We start from the raw sequence: 26788 nt of genomic DNA on the forward strand, positions 1-26788 counted from the left end.
ACCAAAGAATTTGAGGGATCTTCTCAAAAGTCACACTTGTTCCACAATATCCAAGAATCTTGGTATGAGAAAATGCTATAATTGCGGACAATGCGGTAATGTAATCACAGGAAATGTGTTTACACATCCTCACACAGGCAAAGGCATTAAACTTCAGCACACTTCAGATTGCAATTCAGAATGGGTCATCTATGCCATCAAGTGCCCGTGCGGCCTTGTATATGTAGGGAAAACAAGCAGAAAAATCAAAACGAGGATTATAGAACATAAGAGTAGGATCCGTAACAGTAATTTGACATCCTCCCTGGTAACACATTGGGTGAACACTTCTCACACTATTCCACAACTACGTTTCACAATCTTAGAACGTCTTCATGTACACACTGACTCAGACATGAATAATGTTCTTGCCCGTAGGGAAACACATTGGATAAAATTCTTAGGAACAGTGTGTCCGGATGGTCTGAATGATCATTATGAATTATTATGCTTTGTTTAGGCTCTAACATATTGTACATCTGTAAAGGATTTGCACTCGCAATTAAGTTTTATCCATGTTTTTTGAATATCGCGAAGGTTCTCATCCACCTTCTTTTTGTATATTTTGTTCATATAAACTCTTACTTTCTATACGCATTGGAAAACTTGAAGTTTCTCCTTTGAGTATTATTCATTACATCTTGAATTTACACATGGTGGTTTCACCAGTTTCTTCTTTTTTCAACACACTCCATTGACCACGTCTGTTTTTACTCATTTCGCAGTCCTCTTTTCATTACCATTGCCCTAGACCCTCTTCACTTTTTAAACCCCTATGTTTCAGTAGATACGCACGCGCCAAAGCTGAACGGGAGTAGTTTTGGAGGCTTTTTTCAACATACACGAACAAATACAACAGGTAAGGCTTGTTCCGCTAATTCGCGGAACAGCACTATTGAAACCGCTGCACCTTTATTGTCACAGCAACCGAGAGTAATCTCTCTGGTCGCTTTTTTTACAGACACGGCATTTTGATCATTTTCGGAGCAGCGTCTGCCGCTTTCGACATCAAACAATTGAAGAGGGTGAGTCAGTAACATACATAACACTCGGACTCTGATCTTTTGTAACACATCACGGCCTACGCCACCTGCCTTTCTAACTATGTATAACCTTTTGCAGACGGTTAGCCCATTATTGCCCAGAGACCTTTTTCCAACACTTGGTAACGCCGTTTTTTTCGGTAAGCTTGCAATATATTTTCACGTCCTCACTTTGGGTGATACCTCATTTTTTCTTTGAACCACATCACCGCATGGGAATCGTTTTACGGGTTTTCCTGTTTTCCCCTAATTGCCTTTATTTCGAGTGCAAATTCTATAACATTTCTTTGCCTTTACAAACATGTTTAACAGCACACATGTGCTTTTTGTTGTAGTTCCGTATGGAGGTCAAGAAGAACACAACACAAGAAAGTCTTTAAATTGTTTATTGCTAGTGTTGTACGCATTTATCCCCTGACGAAGGGTAGGCATTACCCGAAATGCATTGGGATTTTTAACATTGTATGTTTTCTTTAGTTTGAATAGTAATGCATTGATACAAGTGATGTGAAACTTCGAATGCATACCAAATATCTTGATTTATAAAACACGAACAATATACTTTTGTTTCCAAACAATCATGTTGTTTCTGATTTTTGAATACTAAATCATGTTTAGTTCGCGTTTCTTGTGAATCTATATTTGATAAAAACTTAACTTTACGAATATAGAGACCTTAGGTCCTAGCTGTGATTCACACAGGCTCTGGTTTTCCAGAACCTCCCTTTTTTTCATGTTATACCCTGGGATGCAGACTCACACCCCTGCAATGTGAAAGCACGCTAAAAACACTATAAAACAGCTACACAATACTCACATGCTTGAATAGATTACAGGTGTGCAGACTCACTCTACCACTGTAAGTCATCCCACTGACATACCCCTTCCAACCTCCTGGCTAATCTTATTACTGAGGCTCCTGTATGGCCTGGGGGTTAGCCTGTGCTGATCCCAAAATTGTCATTCTCCTTTGAAGACCAGTTTGGCTCCCCACCCTCTTCCTGTCTGTTGACTTCTGCAGCTAAAGTTTTCCACCCCCAGGAAATCTATTGTCTACTCTGACAAAACACTTCACACCTCATCAAGCAGCTCTGGCTCAGCCTGGGAAAGGCAGGACAATCGGGAGAGGGCACCTGGGAAGCTGGATTGTGGCTCACAGAAAAGAGTGTTTAATACCTTATTTTCTGTAATAGTTATTACAAATCTAACAGTTGCAAGTTGTTGGACTTATTTTAAGTATTAATTAGATACATTGAAGTATATGTTTAGGTGGCTCCTGTCAATATTTATTCTTAAATAAAATATCTCAGTGTTAGTCTATGGAGCCTTAACTACAATGGGTAAAAACAGAATTGACCATTTCTCCCTAACCAGGGCTTATAAAGCATCTTTTATAATGTCCTGCTTATAGTTACAAGGCACCCTGCCCCAGGAACACCTAGGGGAGACCTTAAGGGTGAATTATAAGTAAAAACAATGTAATTTGAGAAATTGGAATTTGCATATAATTAACATTTTAAAGCAGTCTGCAAGACAGGGCTGGTTTTAAATTGACATCACACAACACAACAGTGCACGCTCTAATGCAGGAAATCTGCTAGGCATCCAAACCTCTCTGTGTTAATATATACTAGGGACTTATAGGTAGTTTGAATCCCCCTTGTCATATTACATACTAAGGACTTACAGGGGTCTGCTGCCAATTATAATTCCACCTAATGTACTTTTAATCAGAGCACAGGCCTTTGGTCTGCTTCCCAGGGCACAATCAGAGTCGGAAAACCAGCACCTAGTAGTCAAAATGGGGGTAAAAAGTGGGAGGAACACTGCAAATAGTAAGTCAATTATTTCTTCTTTTCACAATGTTACTTTGCACTTTCTGACACTTGGTTGATCTCCTTGCAGCTCTTCTATTTGCAAGGTTATTGTGCAATACTACATTATCAATAAATGCACTTTGAAAACCTGGTTAGATCCACCTACAGTGTTAACATTTTGAATAGCATATGACTTAATCTTGCGTGGCAGCTTGGCACAATTATGTTTTGCCTCACCAGAAGGTTCTCGGGCAGAGATGTGTAGATTCTCTGCAATGCTTTCGTTATCTTCAACTGCTCCACAACGGCTGTAGTTGCACTTTGACTCCACATGCATTAAGTGTTGATTCTGTACTTCAACGATGGCACACGTCAAGCATGAGCAGATTGCTTGGACCACAGCAAAATCTCTGGGGGAGCACTGTTGATCTTTGGGCTACTTATCCCCTTTCTTTTTGCCAATTGTACCATCCGCCTCAGCCTGGGGTACCATCCGCCTCAGCCTGGGTACCCACCAATGACTAAGCTACATGTGGAGCTTAGTATTACACATCTTTATTTGTGTCGCCTATAATTGTGAACTCAACATTTTAAACCAGTCTTCATTGCATTACGCTCGAACACTCACAGCTCTACAGACTCCATCAGGAGCTAAATGGGTTCCATTATTGCTCATTCACAAGACACTACGATATCAGCTAAAAAATGTAGCAGATTGTTAAAGAGATAGAGAGAGAGAGAGTGGTAAGAAGGCACTGAGTGGGAGATAAAATCAGAAGCTAGCTATAGTCTTGATTTTAGGAAGCTGGAAGTGGCTAGAGGAAGAAGTGTTTCCAAGTGCAAAACCTGAAATAACTTTTAACAAGAAGTAAGAAAAATAGTTCCTCAAATTCGAGAATAAAAGGATATATACAACCAATCAAAAATCAAGTAAAAAACATGAACACACATTATGCTGTACTTGCAGAAGCATAGAGAGGAAATACATTAAATCTGAAGTAGAATTTTGAAATAGACAAAAAAGCAACCCAGTCCTGAGCAATTGGTAAACCCAAAGTCCACTGTAAGGCTTGATTATAAGTCCCACTATTGCTGTTATTTAATGCATCTGATAAATAACAACACCCTGGTGTTCATTATTTATTGGATGGGATAAATAACAGCAATTACGTGTTTTCACTGGAGAAGATGGAATAAGGCGTGGATGTTGGTGCTTAGTACACCAAGACCTTCATGTCCTGTTATTCACTGCACATTTTTTCCATCTGGTATATTTCAGCAGGTTTGACCTGCAAAATGTATCACTTGAAAAATCAACTTTTAGCAAATTCTGGCAAATGTATAATTCAAACACAACTGTGCAAACAGAGGCCTTCAGGAGTGTCAGAGTTACGAGTTTTTTGTTATCAAAGATCTTATTATACGTTAATGTATTGGTTACAAAGCTATTTTTTACTGGCAGCCAAAGCGGAGTGTAGAGACAACCCAAAGAGGTGCTGTTGATTAGGGCGCCTTTTATGAGAATGCCACACAGTGCACATAAGAGGGAAAGGGCAGTAATGTGCTATATTTAAAGCAATACAGTGCATTCCTTCCTTTTTCCCAGTGCTGGCACCCTTTTTGGCAGCCTGAAACCAACGCAGGCACACTTGCACCATGGTGTATGTGTGCCTGCATTGCATGCAGTAGTGTTTTTTTGCAATAAAGGCATATTCCTCTTTGCATGCGTGCAGCACTGTGGCACACATAGAAAGATATTTCTCCTCTTTACGTATCACCTGAGAAGGCGTATCTTTTTAGCGTATTTCCAGGTCTACCAGCTTTGGTAAATCTGGGTATGCGTCAAAAACCATAGGAGTCACGTGGAAACACCCATGCAACAACCATGGAACACCTTCCCAGGGCAGAGAAGGCAATGCAGTGATTTGCGCTGAGTTGTGGCTGTGCGTGGCTTCTTATATCACATGTAAAATTTTGCGACGCTCTTGCAAGAATGACGAAAACCTGCCCCTCGGTGTTTGTGTGTCTTAATGTGGCAATATAGCATTTAGAAATCTTCCTCTGGATACATGAAAAGAATCGACATTTCTTAATGGAAATAAAGTAAGGAAGATTAAGGGATATTTATAAAAATAGAGATATATAATAGCAAAGAAAAGTGAAAACAGAAAAGCAGACTCCATTAGTACAATTATCCACTATGTACTGAATTAAAAAGAAATATGTGACCCATTTTTGTATCACGCACTGATGTTACAGGAACTATATATTTTTCAAAATGGCCTTATATTTTCAAAACGAAGATTTGCGAAATACATTTCTGTGGTCTACAACGTTCTAGACATTGACTTCTGAAGCTCTGCAGCCACTGTAGCTTTCAATCTGTGATAGGCATTTTCTCAGAAAATGGCCTTATGACATTCTTTCCATTCATTTGGTAAGTATTACTGTAAGTAGAAAACAAAAACATTTTTTAATGAAAGCTTCTAAAAGCAAAAAAATTCTATCTTGTTATTTTATGATGATGTGTCTCCACTTTCCTCTTTTTCCGAATACTCACACAAATTACTTTTGTCTACTGCTGTTCTGTAAAATTATGTTAGTCAATGCTAAACGCAATTATGATCAGCCTAATTAAAGGTTTAAATAAATAAACACAGCATGCTGGAAGTCAAATTGTATTAATGCGATCCTTTAAAAGCATTGCAAATGCTCAGTATATTGGGACCTTTGAATGAATTATACATAGACTTTTATGGATGGCTTACGGTAACTTCTGCAACACCACGGATTAAAGGCAATTTGTAAGATTTCCCCAGGAAAGCAAATTAGAGATATGCGGTCGCCTTTTAGGACGCTAGCGATTGTGCATTTTAAATGCAATAAATATTAATTCTCTAGCCTTGTAGTCTAACATGTTTCATTTAAATAACATCGTACATCTAAACACATTCTGTTCATATTTCCTTTTTTCCCATTTGTGGGCCTATTTTGTCCAACAAGGACCATATTATATAGTCCGGCACATTTACCTTGTAAGCGCTGTGCACCCCTCTCAAGAGGTGCGCTCGGCGCTAACATGAAAAGTGCACCATATTAGATTGAATGTGCTGCCCCCAGGGAGCCGCAAACTTGTGCTGCCCTGGGGGAAGTGCATTCAAGCGAAATACGGAGCAGCTTGAAAGCAGGCGCTCTGTTTTTCCCTGTGCAGGCGGCAACCTGCCTGCACATTTAAGAGGGGTGAGAGTTCCTCTTGCAGGTGGGTGCGATGAGAGACTGCACCCATCTGCAGGGGAATGTCTGTGGGGTACATAGGACACCATTTGCCCAAACCATAGGGCTGCCATCAGGGGGCGCACTGTCAGTGCGCCTCCTGACAGCTTCTTTACCTTTGCAGGCTTGTCTATAATAAAGCGCGGATGCAGAGGCAAAGAGTTTCCCTCATTTGCATGGGGCCACGCCGCCATGTACATGAGGGAACACCCTTTGATGATAGCGTGGGTGGTATATGTGCGCCAGCACTATCTGTATTACAGAAGGGTCTGCACAAGCGCCTGTGGCCCCCTGAGTAATACCAAAGTGCCCCGGAGGCGCAAATAGCTGGCACAAACGCCCATTTCACCCCCATGACACTTTGTATAATCCCGCTCAGTTAGGTATGATTTGAGAGCGCATATGCCACCATATAAAAACTTACTATGGAAGAAACATTTTAAAGCACATAATCAAAGCATTCTGTTCAGAAGACAGCCAATATGTTTGTCTTCATAATAAAATTAACACAGTGCATATAAAGCATGCATACATATCAGCACACATATTGGCATCAACTTTACAAATGTTCAAAAGACAGGTAGGTATATCTGAACAAATAAAAATACAGGTATCTATGGACACAGACCAATAATCATCAGATAGCATGTGCAGTTGAGGGCATAGTGCAATATTAATAAATTAAGCAACATATAATATGCAGCAGGGAGTAAAAGGTGATGTATATGAAGTATATGTACAGGGGAGCACAGGTCATGTGCACAGAGGGTCTCAGGGTGAGGAGCACTAGTGAGATGCCACTTTATGAAGCAGAGTAAATCAACGAAGTCGTGGGTGAGGTGTCTGAGAGTACCATTAAGTGATGTGGCACAGGGAAGAGCATACTGATGTGGCACAGTGAAGAGCACTGTGTGTTGAGAGAGGAGTGGAAGCTGCACATCATCACAGCACTAGAGGATTTGTAAATGGAAATATAATTGGAAATGTATTCATAGTGCTTACGAGTTTTTGTGGTGAGTAGCACGCCACTCCGGAATCCAGGATTAAAAATTAGTAGGTAAGAAAGTTTCCTTTCTTGTGCTTTAGTTGTGGATTGTGCTCTTGATTTCTTGTTTGTTCAGTAGACTTTGAGGTAGAGATAAAAGCTAGGATTGGATTTGAAAAGAGAAGTTGTGAGTTGTTTTGTAAGCATTGGTCGAGTGTGCTTGTTAGTTTGGTGGTATGGTTTAAACCCGGGGGTGAGAGATTGAGAAGGGTGTGTGGAAGATGATAAATAGCCAGAGGGTTTGGGATAAGTCAGAGGGAGAAGGGATGGGAAGGACAGAATATTTTTTTACACCATGTTAATAACTTATACATAGATATATCTACACAAGATGCTTGGTAGAGGTCTGTTTGCTTGATTAAACACCTCTATATAACTACCCATATGTACATTGAAGTGGCAATATTTACATGGTCTCCTGTCCACATTTATCATGTGGTAAATTGTCATGGTTTCAAATAACTGCAATTAACTTATTTATACATAAATATGCACATAGCACACATTGTAGTTATTAGCAGCAGGCGTAACCCTCTATATATGCAACTATATTTACACAGAAGCAGCAATTTCAAAATGGGCTGATAGACCCATGTATCCTGTGGTGCAATAGATAATTTCCCTAATAAAACTGTGCCTACTCTACTTATAAAAGGAGGCATATTTCAGATTACAATGACATGCATTAGCATGGTGTTAGCTCTTTCCATATTGTATTGCTTGTTATGTCTCAGTATACTGTTGTGGAACATTTGAGAGTTGTGACTATAGTCGCCACATAGGGAAGAGCCAGTTTTTGACTAATCTTCTGTAGTGGTATTGTTGTCTGTGGATCTTATGTTTTCTGGTAGGGAATTCCATAGTTTGGATGCTTGAACAGAGAAGGGTGTTCCACATGTTTGTTTTTTCTTGTATATAGGAATTATGAGGTGAGGAGTCATTCTTGGGTGTAGGTTCCTTTGTTGTATGTATTGGTTGATTTTTTTCCTGATTAATAGTGTTTTTTTGCCATGTATTCCTTTGTGTTTGATATAAAGTCGCTTAAAGGAGGATGTTCGGGCAACTGGTAACCAGTGTAGTGGCCTCAAGAGGACCCACCTCAAGGCACCCACACTAAAGGGAGGAGAGGTGCATGCTTGTGATTTTACATGTAGGATGAGTCTAGAAGCAGCATTGTGAATTCTTTGTTGTTTCTCATAGTTGATAAAGTTGAGCCTTGGTAGGGACCATTAGCATAGTCCGATATTGATAGGACAAGAGAGTTGGTAGCTTGAACCTTTTGTGGAAAGTACTAGAAGATGTGTAGCACTGTTTCCATTGTGAGAAAGCTAGATTTGTCTACCTTGTCCACTTGATGATTCATTGATAGTTTGGCGCCCCTGGTACTTCCAAGGTTTTATATCTCATTTGGCATTTTGAGAGGTGGACCAAGATCATCAGGCCAGGTGCAGAGGGTCAAAGGTTTTTCATGTTTTCTAGTCACCACAGGTGAGTATCTCAGTTTCGGAGGCTTTGATTTTCCGGTGGCATGATGTCATCCATTAGTCGACAGCCTGAGGCAATTGAAGAGTTTTGATGTTTCAATGTGATTTGAGCTTTCCAATTTGAGAAATATCTGTGTGCCATCTGCAAAGTTATCGCAGGTGATGTCAAAACCATTTATCAGATCTGGAAGTGATTTGATGTAGATTTTAAAAATCATGGGGGAGATGATTCAGCATTGAGGGACTCCTGCTTTACTCTTGTATGGTGTAGGAGAAAGTGGGGGTGTGTGTATAATATTTGTTCTGTTGCATATGTAGGATCAATCAATTGATCAACCAATCAGGGTTCTTCTCAAATGTGATTAATCACCCGTAAGGGTCTCAAGGCACAGGGGTGGGGGGGGGGGGTTCTACAGGATGTGTCCAAATAAGAGCTGTGCCATCTATTCCCATTTCCTCAAGTCTTTGGATGAGGGTAAGATTATCCACTGTGTCGAAGTTCACTGAGAAGTCCAAGAGAAGAAGGGCAGCCACTCCATTTGGTCCACTGTGTTTTTAAGATCATCCCAGATAGAGATTATGGCCGATTTAGTGCCTCTTTCTTGCCAAAAACCAGTTTGGAAGTCAGAAAGTATTGAATTGTCTTCAGTGAATTGTGATATTTGGACGAAAGCTGCTAGTTCTATGAGGTTGCCCAAGAATGGGGCATTTGCCGTAGGTCTGTAGTTGTCAGAGTCTTGATTGACTGGGTTAGTTTTTTTAAAAGGGGGTGTTTGTATGCCTCATTTACATCTTCTGGGAAGGCTCCTGTCATTAAAGAGTTGTTGACTGGTATTGTTACTTGGATTGCTGCTGAAGTTGAGTGCAACACTGGCGCTCGGACTTTGAGAATGTACTTGTAATCCCCGCACTTCAACAATATTTACAAGGTATGGGGACTGCAAAACCCACAAGGGGCCATGTAGCAGTTGTTCACCCATGCTATCAATAGTTGACAAGTAGACGTTAAGAAGTGGAGAAGAGTGAACACTCTTTAGCAACCATATTGGAGCCAGAATGTGGAACAAATGTGGCTGCTGGGGCGACTATATTAGAGGTATTATGATGATGTTTCAAAGAGGCAATGAGTTTGCATAGTGTCACATTCGGCTGTGGCAGCTATCTTGGAATAAGGGTGTGTGCACTAGAAGTACTCATTTTGCCAGTACTAACTCCTCACACTTCAATGATTATGATCAAGAGTGGGGAATGAAAACCATCCACAAGCCTCTGGGCGGATGTCCAGAGGGTCTCACCACAAAAGACAGTTCCCACACAGTGAATGCATTCTTTAGTAGTTGCAAGAAGGAGCGGAAAGGCATATGGTCACTTTTTTTTGAGGGGGGTAGTATTACATAGCGCAAACTCGACCCGAAGATATCAGGTATCAGAGCACTTTACATGAGCTCCAGTTTTGTTACAGATGGACACATTGATTTTTGTTAGGCATGGGGAGATTAAGTGATTTGCCCAGAATCACAGGATATTTAGGGTCCCTGCCGCAACTCAAACCCAGCTTCAGGTCAACCGCTCTGGCCGCAAGGCTACATCCTCTCCCCTTCCTGATGATTCCTTGGAGAGTGGTGGTAAAGGACCAGGAATACCTTTTTATATTGCTCTCAGATAATGATACAAAGAAACATTTGTATTGCCAGGATGCGCCATATACGACTTGATGAGGGGGAGGTACTGTCACCTACCACACTTGCACATCAAAAAGGCTCTACCTGAGCACACTCACAAAGGTTTTGACAGTAGTCCATAGTGACCCCAGGCGGACTAGAGCCAGGGCAGGAAATTCCAAACACCTCTGGGGGGTGCAAACCTCCGGGCACCTTCTCCTACTTCAAAGTGGGCACCAGGTAGAAATATTGGACCCTCAGACCCAACTCTTAATTGCACCTCTGAACCTGTGGAAGAATCAGAATGACTGCTGTGCTGCTCTTTTGTAGGAAGGACTGCTACTCTTCTGCCCGGTTACTCTGCTGCCGTGCTGCCAGGCTGTTTGAGTGAAAGGAATTGCCCTGCATCTTGGGCCCGGGACCACCAGTGTGACTGACTCCAAGAGTGACTCCAAGAGCAAGTTGTCTAGCCTCCTGATCAAAACCTCAGGGACATAAAAGGCTCAAACCACCTTCAACGTAGCACCTGTTCAAAATATACTTTGCAGATTGGCTCTGACTGCTTTGTGTCAAGGTACCAGAAGGTTAAATACAGGTTAATTTGGAGTTTGCTTGTGTTTCACCCTGAAAGAGCTTGTGGTTCCAGCTTGAGTGTCACCTCCTCTACCAGTAACTCAATTAAAATCACTCAGGAAAACTGAAGGGGCAAATGAGCTAGACTCAGGAAGGCCCTCAATGCTAACAATTCCTCTGAGGTCATCTGGGTACAGCTAGAGTTGTAACAATTAAGGGGCAAATTACAATGGTGGTCAGATGAGAGTCCAACCTACATCCGGGCGGGAACGGGACCAACTGACAGGTAGTCGGGGGTCCCGCCCTCCAAATTAGAACCCAGCCATCATGGAGGTGGTCGGAAACATGACTCTTTGTATTGAGGCTTTTGATGCAGCCCAGAAAAGGGTTGCAGCATAAGCCCCAATGCAAAGATACATGTTTTCAAACATCCCTGCACCCTATGTCAGTCACCATGCAGTGCCTGCCAGATGATGCAGGGATGTTCCCCCCAGGCCCCATAGCGGAGGGCCACGGGGGACCAACTGCTAAGGCCTCAACAATCATTAAAGTCTTTTTCATCCAGTCAATCAATGACTCAAAACTATTTGATGTAGGAATATAGGCATTTGCTGCAATCCAGGAAGATGGCTGGAAAGTTGGAACCAGGGAGCACAAAATACTTGGGGTATTCATAGAGGGTAGAAATAGCAAGTGGCCACACCACTATGGTGAGTGAGCATTGGGGGCACATGAGAGCTGCCAAAACAATCTACCTGCTACATCTGGCTTGTGAAAATGAATCACCACAAAGTCCACCTCACAGGTATTTTGACTCAACACAATCCAGTGTCACCATATTTACATAGTTAAAAAACAGGAGCTCCCATCAACTCGCCTGGACCCTTTCAGAAACACCAACCTTCAGTGGTGGTACATTCCCCAGAGTAACATACACAGTAGCCTTAGGTAGTGGTTTAATCTATTTGAAGATAGTTGAGATCTGGAGTTAACACTAAGGGGCCTCATAGATGTAGGCATTTCATGTCTGTGATGAGAATTAATAGACGCATTTGGGACTGGGTGTTTTAATGGTTTAATACAAAGAACATTTCCTGGGGGTGAGGGACTACTTATAGGACTTGGGGCTGGGGCAGAACCTCATGATCTCCCCCAGCCAACCCTTGTACCAACTTTGTTGTTGGGGTGTGTTCAATGGTTTTGATGGTTTTGGTGATGGTAAAAATGTATTAATTACATGATTTCCAGTTTTGAGACCCAGAGGAGTAACCTCACTCAGGCCTAGACCTGCAATATTATTTTGAACATTGATAGTCTACAGTTAATAGATTCAAAAGAGCTCTTCAGTAGAAGCTCAACTTTACAGTAAAGTCTTCCAACATTGGGCTAACCGTTTTTAATCAAAATAGTTCTGCCCCTTACAGTTTCCAGAGCATTTGTCACTTACCTGCACACTCTCCATCTCATGCAACCTTGTTTTATTTCTCATTAAGATCTCTCTTTTTCCTCTTGCTTGCAGGAGGATCCAGCTCTGGTGAGACCACCTCGGAGGAGTGATGGATGTCTACAGTCAGCAGAGGGTGGTATTATTGGCTGGAGTGACAGTATCAGAGCAATGGGGCAGACTCTCGCCAGTGGCCTCGCTACATGAAAAACGAAGGTCTCTAATACCTCCCCCTATTTTGAGTTCTTCCTCCACTGATGTAATTTCATCAATCAGCACGCCCACTGGAAATGTTAAGAACAAGATGTTTGAGAAACTTTTTTGTTTCCCCAAATTAGAAGGGTTAATAGCATGTACAAGATTTTTTCACTTACCCATGGTGACATAATGAGCCAAAGTACAGAGAAGAAGGAAGAGTTGTGGCCTTGCCTGTCCTTATTACGGGCATGGAAGTGCACTTATTGGCCCGCTCTTTCTCCACTCTTTGCCCGGGCCACACATGGTGGGTGAGAAAGCGCACACACAGTACAGCTACCCTCCACCATCCCAGGGAGTTCTGGGATGCTTCATCCAGTTCAGATGTCCACAGATGGAAACAGTTTCTCCTCAAAAGAGTCAGTATTGATGCCCTGGCTGAATTCTTATTCTGTTCGCCTGTAGGATCCTTAAGCACGCTGTTTGAGATGAAGCCAAAAATCCTCGGACAAATAAGTACTCAAGTAGGATTCATTACTTATTTGTTTTTTTAAAACAAACTCCCACTTTGAAAGTTCCACTTTTCTCCAATTGTTGGGAAGGTTCAATGTGGTCATTCCGACAGCCATCAGGTCCTCTAGGTAAGATTCTATACACTAGAGCCCCGATTCACAACCACTTTGCAACAGATTTTTGGTACTTTTTCAACAGAAATCTAACTGAAAGTGTTCTGATGGTATTTAGAATCCAGTGCAAATCATGATTCCAAAGATATTCAATGTGGCGCCTTTCAATAACTTGTGACAAGGGGGCATTCCATTGGTGATGAATGGACGTTTTCTTGAAACCACCCAGGGGTTTTAATGCAAATCCCTATCTATGAGAATTGTAGACAGGGATTAACTCCAAATCATGCACCTGCTAGAGGCAGGCGTAAAAAGGAGAAATGTTTTAATTGCTCCTCATTTTTCCCGCTTTACATGTGTGCTGCATTGTATAACATGCAAACAGAGTAGGAAACATCTTAATGCATAATTTTTGTATTGGAAGGGGCGCCTTATAGCAAAAAAACTATGCTTTTCACAACACAGACTCTTGTGTGAGTGGCACATGGCAGTCAAAAGTGTGAAAGTCTAGAAGAGAGCAGAACAGTGCCACATCTGAAGGATGTGGATAAACCTACAATGAAGACAAACATGTAGTCCAGAGCTCCCGGCTTGATTGGAGGTTTCTCAGTCAGTAATCCTGACTATGGGCTACATGTAGCCCTGTGCTCTGATGTGGCCCCAACCAAAGTGACTGCTGCTGGACACCTAAAGACCATCTGCAGGGAGTATGCAGTGGGCAAATGGGCCAGCAGGATTCATGTTGCTGCACAGTTAAGATGGCGCCTGTCTGACGTTGTTGATGCAGCCGCCGCACTCGTCGTTGCATTGACCCATCAAGCAGTGGATTCTGCTGGCCTTGATTGCAGCCCTAAACCTGATGGAGTGCAGCGGTAATGAGCGGGGTTATCAGGGGCTTCCCGCTGGTGTCTCTGCCCCAAGGAGACCCGTGGAGAAGTGGGCACTGGAGGCGGTTAATCTGTGAGTACTGTGGAATGGGTGTGGCACGGAGACTCTGCCGACATGCCTGAAGGTATAGAAGGCCTGATTCCTCTTCTGCTCATGTCCCTCAAGGATTAAGGGCAGTGCATCGGCCCACAGTCGGAGTGCAGGGATGCACATGGATGATGGCCACTTGAACTCTCGCAGCGTGGCAGGCGCCCTTGCGGTGGAACCATTGAGCTCACTGTGTGAGTGCTATTCGGCCACATCAGAGTGTATCCTGGTAAAGAGCTGGGTGGGGAAGCCACCTTTAAAGCATGCTGGGCATGGCAGTGCGCCCCCTCGGTGAGAGGTAACAGCACTGGTGAGTCCACACATACAGGAGAGTTGGGCCTGGGCGGTGATGACTCTCGATGCCTGATGCACCCTTACTTAGCTGACGTCAGATTGGTGCTCCCGCCCCAAAGGACTTGTTTTTTTTGTGTGGAAACAATGGAGTGAATACCTGACCTGTGGTCCAGCTCTTTCGTATTAGTTTTGCCAGGAAGCTGCATGGGAGCATGGAACTTTGTTGAGGAGGCACTGGACGGAGGGGGAAATATCTGCAGTGCCACTACCCATGCATTAAACCAGAGGTTGACCAACTGCCTGCTGGGGGTGGTGGATCTGTGATTTGGGGTGATGGTGGCTTTGGGGTGGCTGTGCTACTGTGACTGTGTGAAACCGTATGCATGACTGCACCTGCTACCGACCCAGAGAGCAACCATGGTCAAGCAAGTGGTCAAAGGGGGTCCCACAGAAGTGGTGACTGATGAAGGCCCCCAAACAAGGAGGAGGAATCTATCGCTCCAGCACACATGTCCATGATCCTGGAGGCAAGAAAGAATACAAAAAGTCCCTGTAGATGCATCGGTTGCGGGTGAGGTGGGGCTCTTGCGAGAGGACCAAAGGAAACTAGCTGAACGAGTCAAGGATAATGAAGGCACTTTAGAGACAACTGCCCCACACATGCAGGACCTTAACCAAAGAGTTTTGGTGTTGGAAAAAGAAATGAGGCAGTTAGCTACTAAACTTGCTACTAAAGATGCTGAGGGTAGGTCTTGTAGTCATAAAGTGCGCTTGGTTGGCTTGCAGAAAGAGTGGAGAATCCATTGCTGGGAATACATTTGGAGGATTGGTTGGCAAGCGCAGTTCTGCAAGAAATATTTCTTGGTGGAGCATGCACATAGGGTCCCGGTGAACCCTCCAGCACCAGGAGCAAACCCCTGTCCTGGTATAGCATGCTTGAGGAACTTTTGAGAGGGTGATGTGATCCTTAAGGCTGAAAACATGGACCCCGGACAGATGATTGTCAAGAGGTTAATATCTATCTGGAGTACACCACTATGGTGCAAAAGCAAAGAGTAGCATTTGCTCTGGTTAAAGAGCACTGTGTCAGCTGAACCTGAAGTATGCACTCCTCTTCCCAGCTAAACTGATGGTACAACACGAAGGGAAGGCACACTTTATGACTACACAGCCGGAGGCCAGGGATTGGATTGCGGCGCAAGGACTGGGACAGGCTCGCTCGCTGGCTGCCAAGGTAGCAGATGGCTGGGAAAACAAGGTGAATAAATTCAGGAATAACACGAGGAAGAACAAGACTCTCTGACTCCAGAACAGATAAATGCTGCTCAAGTCAAAACTGTTGTAGAAATCAAACACAGTAGAGACATTTTGAGCAATAACAAATGGAGGTCATTGTCACTGGAAGGAGGTGGTAGCGGCTCAGACTGCACTGAGACAGAACATCGCGCAGAGGAAGAATCGTTGCCAATTGTGACTCTTGTGACAGCAGATCAAATGAGCTAGATGGAGCCTTACATGTCTTTAATCCCGACATTAGTTCCTCTGGATCTGAGACAGGGGCTCCGACTGCTGGAGGCTCTATCGCAAACCCCTCCCAGATAGGTGAGAGCCCTCGATCGTCCTAGCCGATAATGCACCCCACTTTTCTGTGCAGTAACAGATGAAACAAGCCTTGATGGTGCAAATGGCCACAGCTTAACTTTATTTACATATTAACTTAGGAAAGCACAATCCAAGTTCAAACATGCATCACACTATCATTGCTCAAAATTGCCCGTAGTGCAAGTCCAGTAGTACTTAGTCCTTAACAGCACCTAGTGACAAGGCCCTGCGCAAATGCTCCTTCCCAGCCAGGGTCTAGCACCTTTCCTGCGGCTTCCAGGCTACACCTTGCTGCCAAGTGGTGTGGGTGGCCCTCCTGCCTTACCCAGGCTGCAAGTGCTGTGACCGCCCTCTGCTGACCCCTAGCCTGCTCACCCATGCCCCTCTGTAAGGCATCCTGTTAGACCTGGCACCTTGGCGTGAGTCTCCCTTCCACTTTTTGTCGCTGTGCCTCATGTGTGTTGCTGGTGTTAGCTGCTCAGAGCACTGTGCCACTGCCAACCAGTGCCACAGTGCAAGTGCTCCCTATTTAAAATGTATGTGTTGGTTGGATTCCATGATTGGCTTATTTGGTTTACTGTCAGACCCCAGTAGAGTGCACCAGGAGTGCCCAGGGCTTTTAAATACAAATGCTGCTGGTGGACTTGCAGCACTGGTTGTGCCACCCACAGAAGCGGCCTAGTAAAATGTGTCTAAGGTCTGCCATTGCAGAACCTACGTGCAGTCTGGTACTGTCATGCTGACTGGGCAGGTACACCCACTTGCCAGTCCCTAAACCTTCCCTTAACTTCATATTAGTCACCCCTATGATAGGCCCAAGGGTAGGGTGCATTGTAAGCATAAGGTAGGACAAGCCCTGATGTGTGTGGCATGTCCTAATAGTGAATTACAGCCATTTTCGTTTTTCACTATTGCAAGGCTACCTGTTCCCATAGGCCAGAATGGGCTGTTAGAATTATTACATTCTATGATCCTAACAGACCCAGGGAACATGGTAGAAATTCGAGTTTAGTATGCCTGAACTCAGAATAATTAAATACATCTTTTAGTAAAGTTTATTTTAATATTCTGTGGTTGCCAATACCACTTTTAGAAAGTTGATATTTGCTTGCCTAACCATTTCAGCCCGCCTCTGCTATGATGTGTATCTGCCTGTCTGGTTTGTGTGAGCGACAGGGCTAGGGAAACCCAGAGGGGCAGGGCTAGGTAGCCTGGTGGTGAATAGAGAGATTGACATCCAAATGGGTGGGAGGAGTGCACCTGGACTCTGAATAGGGCTGTGCTCTGCCACCACAATGCTGGCCCCACCTCCTGTGGAGCGGCTGATGTCCCTGCCCTGCACCCTGAATAGAAAGTCAGAGTCATGTCAACAAAGTGCTCAGGAACTGGTTTGGACTGGGCAAAGGCCCCTCTACCCCAGAGGAACAAAGGAATTAGGGGTATAAGTATTGGGACCCTGCTCCCAAGAAATTAGATCCTGCTTGACAAGAAGAACTTCTGCGTGAGGAGAAGGAACTGGGAAAGCTGTAAGGAGGAGTACTGTCCCTGACCTGGGGGATTGGCCTGCAGTGGTTGCCTTACTGCTGAAGGAGAGGAGAAAGACTACAAAGACTTTATTTCAACTTGTGCTTAAAAAGATCTCCAAGGGCTTGGAATAGAGCTTGCCTCCTGCTGAAGTCTCAGGAACAACAGACTTCACTCCCCAGCTCCTCAGAGTTGTTTGGAAGTGCCTGCTGCTTTTGTTGGGCCTTCTGAGGGACTGCGTGTCGCAAGGCGCTGGAAGCGCGACTCAAGGAGGAGAAGCGTGCCGCCGTCGGAGTTGCTGTCGTCGCATCTCGTTAAGAGTGTCGCCGCTGCAGCATCGCATCGAGCGGAAGCATCTCGCATCATCCAAGAAGTGTCTCGCAACGCCGAAGAAGCGTGTCGCCATCGCAGCCATCATAGCTGACGCATCGCACCGCATCGTGAGAAGAGCCTTGCATCGAGGAAGAAGCATATTGCCATCGCATCCATCATAGCTGTCTCATTGCACCGCATCAAGAAAATCGCCTCGCATCCACGGAGAAGCGTGCCGCCGTCGGAGCTGCTGTCGTCGCATCACGTAAAGGGGTGTCGCCGCTGCAACATCGCATCGAGCGGAAGCGTCTCGCAAACGTCGGAGAAGAGTGCCGCTGCCAAGGCCGCTGTCGTCGCATCGCATAAAGGTTGACACCGCTGTAGCTGAAGCATCGAGTCGAGCCTTCTTGCAACATCGGAGAAGCGTAACACATCTGGAAGATCTTCACGTCTTTATTTCTTTGCACCAAAAACTTAATCGCATCAACATCGTTGCAACACTTTTTTTGCCCTGCGTGTCGCATCTAAAAGGTACATTGACTTAAAGTGTTGCATTTAAGAACTTAAGAGAACTAAGCAAAATTCTACCATCTAAAGTAACAGTATTGTGTGTTTTTGTCGTTTAATGGTCTTGTGGTAACTCTATATAAAGAATCGTTATTTTTAATATAAAACCTGTGTGGTGTCCATATGTAGTGTTGTCACTTGGTTACTGTATGTGTTCACAAATGCTTAACCTATAACACTCTGAGATAAGCCTTGTCTGCTCGCGCCAAGCTACCTAGAGGGTGAGCAGGGGTTATTTTAGGAGTGTACCCCCTTATCCTGACTAGAGGAAAGGTTCCCTGCTTGTCACAAGTACCTACCTGTGCCAACCAGAGAACCCAGATTCTAACACATCCCAAGGGCATGTGTTTGAGCTGCTCCACCATTGGCTATTGCACTCCTTCTGCTGTCCCTTTGTGCTGTCCCCGCCTTGCCTGAGCCAGCACAATCTGTGGCTACGACGCCCACGTTCTCGTTGTGGGTATGTGGGTCATTCTGGCTCTGCGGATGCGCGGGGTTTTGTCAAGGGGAAGGTCAGCGGATCAGAGGTTTCTCTTAGGTGCGTGGAAGGAGATTCTTTTGTTTAGATATTGAGGCGTGGGTGTGCAACTTGACGGTTACCCTCTTCTCAACGGGGAGCCAGTGGAGGTCTTGCAGGTTTGTCCTTGTCGAGGGATGGCGAGGACGAGTCTGGCTGTGGTGCTCTGTATGGTCTGGAGTCTGCGGAGCAGAGACTTGTTGATTCTGGCATTGAGAGCGTTTCCTTAGTCCAGTCTGCTGGTGATGAGTGCGTTGGTGATGGTCTTTCTTGATTCTGGGGGATCCATTTAAAAGTATTGTAAAGGATGTGGAGGGTGTTGAAGCAGGTGGATGTGACGGCATTGACCTGATGGGTCATGAAGAGGGAGGAGTCGAGTACAATGCCGAGGTTCCTGGCATGCTCTGTGGGGGTGGCAGGGCTGCTGAGGGTGGTGGGCCACCAGGTGTTGTCCCACGCAGTGGAAGAGGGTCCGACGGCAAGGATCAGAACATTAGCGCTCCTGATAAGTTGCTTCAGCCATGACAGCGCAAAAGATGGTTAAAAAGATGGGTCGACAAACATCAGGTGGTAAAGATCAGAAATGGAACTACTCACCAGTGGAAGAGCTAGTCAGCACTCCGACTACACCTCAGCAAGATACTTTTAGCTTAAATCCTCCTACACTGGATACTATTTTCTAATCATTATGACATCGAGTGGAATACAACAGGATGGCAGCAAGTCTCAAGCTCCAATAAGGAAAATGCAGGGTGCTGTCAGATAGCTAGCGAAGGCATGTAATGTCATTGGTGAATGCTTGACTGACCTGGAAACAAGAACTACTTCTATCGAAACAGATCTGGAAGGTACTCGTGTGCAGACAGAGGCACACAAATAACAGCTTATTGATATCCAATGGAAGCTAGAAGAATCAGGAGAATCATCAATGACGCAATAGCTTGCGGGTTTTGAGAGTGCCAGAAGGCAAGGAGGGAACAGGTATCAGTGCATATATGGTGGAACTATTACGTACTGCCATTCCAGAGCTAGAAGGATGGGATTGGTCCCAAGAGTTGCAACAAGTCCTTAGGTTGCCCTTTTCCTTGAAAGAACCGGTTAGAGAGGACTCACAGCCATGAGCCATACTGTTATATTTCAGGAATTTCTACTGAGACAGTTAATTTTTGAGATGGCCAGGCCAGAAGCTAAGTGAATAAGTAGCAATGTTTAGTTCTTTGTCAGACCTGACTTTTGTCATATAACTGTTAAAAGAGGGTGGCACTTGCTGCAATTGATTAAGCCTTTTCAAGACAAGGGGGCACAATCATATCTAACTAATCCTGCACGTCTGAAAGTGATCTGGGGCAGCCAGACACGGTTTTTCACATCGGAAATTAAAGCAAAGGAATTCTTAATGGAAGCAAAAGTGTAAGGGTGGGAGCCCTAGGGCTACTGGAGTCGGTGCCCCTATTTTTCCTTTTGAACTTTCTAATTTTTTTTCATTTTTTTTGTTCTGCTTTTCTTTTTCTCTTTGTCTTCTGTATTTTATGCTTTTGCACTAAAGAACAGATAAGGAATTGGTCATTGTAATGTCTTCTGTAAGGGTAGCTTTTTCTTACATTTTAGGTAATGGTTAGGTGATGAATGGTCATTAGCTATTTGTAATGGCACACCAATGGTCAGAGAGGCTGTCTGCATCTCACACAAAGACAGATGAGTGGTCTGTATAATTCTTAGGGTTGGGGCAGAAGGGAAGATGGTGGTTGGGGCAGCGGTGTGGGAAGAGGGATTGGAGGGACATTGGGAAAAAATGCAATCCAGAGAAGGAGCTAAGAAGGTTTTACTAAATTTTGGCAAAAAATTATTAAGAGAATAAATGGCATGGTTTTTTCTGATATAGAATTGATAGAATAACTATATGTTCGGTCAATGTGGGTGGACTAAGTGATAAGGCCAATCGGTTAAGGGTCATCAAGATTTTAAGATCAGCAGACCCAGATATAATATGCAAACAGAAGATACATGTCCCATGGGGCTGAGATAAATGCTATTAAGGGTACACCTTATTGTCCTGCTCTACCAGATCTCCGGTATTAGTGGGGTGGCCATCCTAGCTAGGAATTAAATGGGTCCAGTAAAGTGTAAATTGGTGGACAAATATGGTAGATGGGTATTGATATAATTGGATAGGGGATTAACAGTTTGCACTATTTATGCCCCAAACCAGGAAGTGCTGGAAGACCTGGAGGTGGAATTAGCGATTTAGTCAGATCCTCTGATAATCTGTGGGGACTTGAATATACATCAGCTAGTGGGTAGGCGTCAAACGAGTAATTATCAGTGGGAAAAAAAACGCAAGTTCACAGGGCATTGGCTTCACTCATGAACTGTCACAACTTGGTTGATGTGTGGAATGCCAAACACTCTTCCGACCCAAGTTATACATATTTTTCTTGCCCACACAAACAATATGTTAGGTTGGATTATTTTTTGGTTTCTGGTTGAATGTTAGATAAAGTAGGGATTATGAAACTGCCAAACCTTATGTCAGATCACAACCCCTTCTTATTGGTTGTGTTACAAGGGAATTTTAAGCGACAGTACAAATGACATTTGACAGAAAATTACTGGTGAATACAGTGTTCATAAAGTATATGAGAAGTTGGCTGATCAGCTATTTTGAAATAATTTAATATAAATATATATAATAGGTATAATGGCCCACAGGGTATTGTACGGGATGCTTTTAAAGCAAGAAAAGAGGAGAGATCATCAGCCCTGTGGCACAGAGTAGGAAGCAACAGAAGTCTGAGAGTAGGAGTTTGTTAGAAAAGTTAGCTAAATTGGAAAATTAACATGTGGTAAGGATTAGTAAGGGGTTTGATGTAGCACAAATTCAGCTTAAAGACACAATGGTAAAAGCAGTGATAAACAGTTACTACACTCAGAAGATTGCGGAAGGATTCCAGACTCATAAGAACAAGAGCTATGAATATGGTGAGTCAGTTGGGAAACTTCTTTCTCTTCGTACAAGGCAGAAAGCAACTAGGAACAATAGTGCATCATTTAAAAGGAAAGATAGGTCATTTGCAACAGGTGTTAGTGGTATGTTTTTTCTGTATTTGAACAATTTTATCAAAATCTATGTAAGGATGACTGTCAGGTGTCTGGGCTTGGGTTAGCTCAGGACTTGGGTGGTGGAAAAGTAGACCAAGTAGTTAGACAGGAATTGGAGGTTGACGTCTTACCTGAAGACATATTAGGTGCATTACATCAGCTTGCTTCATGGAAGGCGGTGGGTCCAGGTAAAATACTGTTGGAACTATACAAGGTGTTTCAAACAGAATTAGCTCCCTTTATTTTAGACTTGTTCTTAGGTGTACTACAGAGTGGGCAGCCTCCTGAATCTTGGAAATGTACGGATATTATTATTTTCCCTAAAAAGGGCAGGCCCTCGGATAGCCCCACTTGGTACCAACAAATATCCCTTATAAATTTAGATGCCAAACTGTATTCTAAGATCTTAGCGGTATGCTTAGGGAGGATCATAGCTCATCTGGTCACACCATGACAACACGGTTTAATACTAGGAAAGGGAACAACCGATCACATAAGACGTGCTATATCTTTATTTGATATGGCTGAAGTTACCGGGTGGCAGATGGCTATGATCCCCTGTCAAATCACTGTCTTAAATTAAATTCTGACAAGACAGGAGTAATGGTCTTTGGAAACCTTGCCCCAGGATGGTCCCCGACCTGGTGGCCAGCGGATTTAGGATTACCCCCAATCCATGTCTAAAAGGCAAGAAACTTAGGGTCATTTTTGGCCATATACTATCCTTCAAACATCATGCTAACGCATTGGTCTCCTCTTTCTTTTATGCTTTAAGAATGGTAAAGAAATTGTTACCTTTCGTCCCAGTCAAGACTGTTAGAAACTTAATCTGTGCTCTGGGGTCATGTCGGAAGTTGACTACTGCAATAGCCTCTTAATTAATGCCCAAGAAGGGGTTATGGATAGGCTGCCGCTGATACCGAATGCAGCCGCTAGGATACTGTCAGGTACCCCTAAGTTCAAGCCCATCTCCAATGTGGTGCGCCAGCTTCATTGGTTGCCCATAAGAAGTAGAACGAAATTTAAGGCTCTCTGTATTGCCTATACGGCAATTCATAATGCAGGACCGGGATGCCTCAAGAATGCTTTTCTGGCTTACACACCCAGCAGATCTCTTCGCTCAGCAGATGCCAATATTCTGATTGTCCCTAGAACAAAGAAAGCCAACTGGAGTGACGGAAGCTTCATAGTTGCCACATCCAAACTTTGGAACTCACTGCCTTTGCAGATTAACACTAGTCCCACGCTGCTATCCTTCAGAAAACAAATAAAAACTTGGCTCCTTAAGCAATAGGTTCTCCTCTTGCACCCTGCATACCCTCCCAGCACATAGTGCCGAGGCACCTACAGGTATTTGTGCACTTTAGAAATTGTTAAAATAAATAAATAAAATAAATAAATCTTCCTCAATTCTGTAAAAGCATTTGATCGAGTGGCATGGAACTATCTATGGGGTCTTTTAGAACTAAAGGTATTTGGCTCCCAAATGATTTCCGATATCAAGGCAATGCATGTGGATCCGTACGCCAGGCTTCAATTAATGGGTGAAGAATCTGGAAGAATAGAGGTGGCAAGAGGGACAAGGCAGGGGTCCCCTTGCTCTACAATTTTATTTTCCCTCTGTATTAATCCATTTATTGAGCAAATCTTACACAATCAGGCAATAAGAACGGTTACCACGAATGGCTATGAAACGAAGGGGGGTGGCATACGCAGACAATATCACCAAAGTTACTATTGATCCTGAGAGTGCAATGAAGAAGGTCAAAGCTATGGCTAGGGAATATGGTTGAAGTTCAGGGTATTTAGTGAATAGGGAGAAGACGCAGATAATTTGTACAGAGAATATTGACTATGCTGATACTCGTCCAGTGGATACTCCTATATATCTTGGGATTAGTATCAACGCTAAGGGAGATACAATTAGTCAGATCAGTTTTAACCCCTTGGTGAGCAACATTTTTACAGATTTAAGGTGTATGAATGGGCTACACCCCTCAATAATGGGTAGGAGCCATGGGTAGGAGCAATATTCTTTATACTAAAAAATTGGATTTTATATTTATATATATTATATGTGGCAAAATTGTAAAGTTAGGCGCTCTCTGAAATTTTTTACTCTCCTGAAGGAATGCAATGGCTGGGCAGCCTCTAGTCTCATGTTCTACTACTGGGTGGCTCTTCTACAGCAGATAGGTACATTGCTTTCAGCTGCAAATAAGAATAGGAAAGATATGGAGTGATCCATGGTTTCTCCAACTATTTATGAACTTATTATAACTTGCAGTCAGGAGAGCGGGACTTGGGGCATTGCTTCGCAAATTGGGGCTGAGCTCCTTCACAAAAGTACGATTTACTAGCATAATTAATGCCTAGAAAATTTGAAGAAAGGTTCAGAAATTAATGAAGATTGCAAATTATAGCGCTCTTCCCAACTCTCATTTATGATGTGATTGGAAGGCAATGGGAACTACGTGGCCTCACTAGGATTGGTGAACTGTTTTTATCAGGTCAATTGTGCTCATTTTTAGATCTACAGCAGGACTTTGCTATACCTGCCACCTCATACTTTAAGCAAAGTATTTTTTTTAACCAAATCAGGACATACCTTTTTTGGGATAAAATGTCCCTTCTTGAGTCAATTAATCGCATGGACTCTAGACATCTTTATAATATATTATTGGACAGGATGCCAGATGATCTTGAGATGTCACTTGCACTAACTTCAAAGATCTTCCTCTCAGCTAACCTGAAGGCTCAACACTATAAGACAATATTTAATCCATACTTTACCCTGCCTAAGCTTTTTGGGTTGGGTAAAAGGGATGATGATAAGTGTCCCAGGTGTGGGGGGCGGAGCTTGCCTGGCTGGAAGATGGCCGCACTTTCCTAGAGCTCCGCTCATCACCGTCGCTATTCGTTCATGATCCGGCCATAATTCCGTCTTGTCCGCAATATAATTACAGGCTTCTGTTGCCTGAGTGCCCCCGAACCCAGAGGGGTAACCAGCTCGCTGCTGGCATCGTCATCCTCGCGCACTGTGGGAGCTCGGCGGCCGTGACGTGGTGTGGTCTTTGATCCCCGGCTTCAAGTTTGGCGACGGCCTGTCCTTCTGACACCCGGGCCAGCCTCTGCTGGTGTGGCGTTGAGCGCCTCGTGCCTGCCCTGCACCCGCTGCTCCTGTTGCTGAAGCGAGGACTCTGGGACAAGATCTTTTGTGTGTGGCCGGGTCGGGCTCACCTGAGGCTGCCAGCTGTGATCCCGTGCAGCATGGAGCCCGGCCTGCTGGGCCCCCTTGCTGATGTCTGGCTCTGCCGTGCCGCGTTGCTGACTGTGCCTGGCATTCTTCATCGTTGTGCGGCCATTTTTTCCCTCGGCTTGGTGGAGATGCCGGTGGGTGCGTGGCGCCTGGATCTGCTGCGGAGTGCTGCCTCCTGGTCACCGCCTTATTGGATCCCTCTGCCTACTTGACCCCTTGGCTCGTGGTGCCCCGCGACACTCCTGAAGGTGGGCACCCATACTTTATTTTCCTACTGCTTCCTTGGGCTGCGCCTGCCTGCCTTTGGTGGTCCATTTACTTAGCTGACCCTGGGATCTCCTCGGGTGCCATTCTCTCCTGCTGGGATGGGACCTGCTGACGAGCACTGGTGAGTTGGGCCACCTCGTCTGGGGATCCTGCGCCTCCCTCCTCTGCTTTGCGCTTACCTGCTCTACCTATCGCCATTATGGGGAAAGTTGATCGCATCCAACCCAAACTACATTTCGAGCAGCGCAAATCCCGTCGTAACGAGGAGGGGGCAGAGGGAGCAGATGGCCCCCCCCTGAGACTGACGCCCCCTCTGACGATCCTGTGGGGGATATAAAACAGTTTATTGCGTCCATGCAGCGGGGCCTCACTGCCATAGACTCTAAGATTGACACGCTGGCCTACAGAATGGATTGGGTCTCTGAGCAGGTCGATAAACATGCTGAGCACCTGGATATGGCGGAGCGCCACATCACTGAGGTAGAGGAGACCCAGACTGATGCGGGGGATGTACGGAAGCGGATGGAGGGCACTCTTGCGGCCCTACACGACAAGACAGAGGACTCGGAGGCCCGGTCACGCCGTTGCAATCTACGTATTACTGGCCTGGCGGAGACCACACTGACAGGGAACATGGAGCAGTTCGTAGAGCGCCTGCTGACCTCTCTTCTGGGCGCTGACACTTTTTCTCACCTATTCATCATTGAGAGGGCGCATCGCTACCTCGGGCCCCGGCACCAACCTGGCGCCCCTCCCCAGCCCATCATTGCTAAACTTTTAAATTACTGGGACAGGGACGCTGCATTGTGCAAGGCACGTGAACTAGGATAATTTCCCTATTCCCTGACTTCACCTTAAAAGTGCAGGAGGCACGGCGGCAGTTCACTGCACTGAAACGCAAACTGCGAGACCACCACATTGAATATGCCATGCTATATCCAGCACGCCTGAAGATCCTCTTTGATGGGAAGCCCAGGATTTACATCAACCCACAATCCCTGCAAAAGGCCTTCCGCGATTGGGAAAAAAACAACAAACATTTAAGTAGTCAACAAGCCTCTTCCTCTTAGAATGCCGCTACTGGGTCCCTGGATGATAATCACTGAGAGACTTGTGGTGTCTTATTTGTGTGCTATATATTCCTCCCTTTTATTACTGTTAATGGTGTGGCC

Source organism: Triturus cristatus, chromosome 5_1 (genome assembly GCF_964204655.1).
Source record: "Triturus cristatus chromosome 5_1, aTriCri1.1, whole genome shotgun sequence".
In the NCBI taxonomy this organism is placed as follows: Eukaryota; Metazoa; Chordata; class Amphibia; order Caudata; family Salamandridae; genus Triturus; species Triturus cristatus.